Here is a 1,753-nt window from a genome sequence, read left to right as displayed (position 1 = left end):
TTTATTTTATTTTATTTTATGCTGTTGCTTGTTCCTGTCTTTTCCTACTGCCTCTCATGGGAAACAGACAGTTCAGAAACACCTACAGTATTTGTGGCCCAAGACACTCAGAAAAGACCACTACCAGGTCTAGTACTACGCAATCAATGACAGAAGGCAGCCAATACCATCAAAACCTTGAACTGCAGTACACAACAATGGACACAGAAGTACACACACATTTCCATTCTCTGTAAACCCCATCAGGAAGCAGGAGATGAGGGTCTAAGAATGCACCAATTAAAAAGTGTCAATTAAATACAAATATAATGGCACCACAATGTCTAAGAGACAGCAAACAATTTCAATTCACAAAAAGATAGAATAAGTCAAAAAAGTGACCAACATGCAGAACCAGTAAACATTTCTGAGGAATAAGTGGCATTGGAACTACTAGATAAAGAATTCAAAAGAATGATAGTAGGGTATGTTCAACAGATTGAGAGAAAGATTGAGAAAGCTACAGAAAAACAAAACAGAAAAAAACTTTTAAAAAAAGAATTCAGAAAAACTTAAGACAAAATTAATGAAAAATTAGAAACCATACAAAAGTAACAGTTAGAAATTCATAAGATTAATACTAAGTTTTCAGAACTAGATAATCATTGATTGGACAAAGGGATAGACTTGAAGCAGTGAAAGACCAAATTAATGAGCTTGGAGACAAATCACTCACTATTCATATGCTGAAGGAACAATCTAAAAAGAATAAATAAAAAATCAGAAGATAGCCAATGGATTATTTGGGATACCATCAAGAGGAATAACTTACATCTGACTCTAATTAAAAAACACAAATTGACCAAAACAAGCAAAGAAAAATTGGCAGAATAGTTGTTGGAAGAAAACTTCCTAACATCAAGAAAGACAAGAGGACATGCAATCAAGAGCCTGAATGAACTCAAACAGCATAAGCCCCAAAAGAAAGGCACCAAGACATAGTATAATCAAACTTTCCAAAGCTGAAGAGAGGGAAAGAATCCTGAGAACAGATCAGGAAACATGAGAAGTTACCTACAAACGAAAACCAGTAAGAAGTAGATCTGCTTTCTCAGCAGAAATCATGAAAGCAAGAAGACAATGAAATGACATATAAAACTCTGAAAGGAAATCATTGTGAGCCAAGAAGTATATACTCAGTAAAATTGTCCCTCAAGTATGATGGTGAAATGAGGACATTTTAATATAAACATGAATTAAAGGAATTTGTAAATACCAGAGCAACTTTACAATAAATAAAGGGAGTTCTTTGGACAGAGAACCAACAAAAACAAACAACCTGAGATCAACATGCATGACAGCATCACCCTGTAGTTATCCAGATATAGAAGTATCCAAAGAAAAACAAACCTACAAGACTGAATAAAGGTAAACAGAGATATCAATTTGTAATAAACAACTATACAAAGTTAAAAAGAAGTAATAAATAGTGTGGCTACAAAAATTCCAAATGACTAGTAAGTCAAGTGGATTTCCAGAGAGAACAGACTGTTTTAACTGGAGGAGGAATTAATAAATTACAGGGTAATCACAAAGAAAATTATTAAACTTAATCCTCAAAAATCAATTGGTAAACATTAAAACAAAAGCAGTGAAGAAAATTAGAAAAGAAAAGAAAAAAACCCACAAACAAAATGATCTCAGCACAGAAAATTACATGGAACAAAAACTAACAACACCACAAAAATAGCATACATAAAATGTAATCAGTTTA

This window comes from Chrysochloris asiatica, unplaced genomic scaffold, assembly GCF_000296735.1.
Source record: "Chrysochloris asiatica unplaced genomic scaffold, ChrAsi1.0 scaffold00268, whole genome shotgun sequence".
NCBI lineage: Eukaryota > Metazoa > Chordata > Mammalia > Afrosoricida > Chrysochloridae > Chrysochloris > Chrysochloris asiatica.
Note: the sequence above shows the minus strand (reverse complement) of the source record.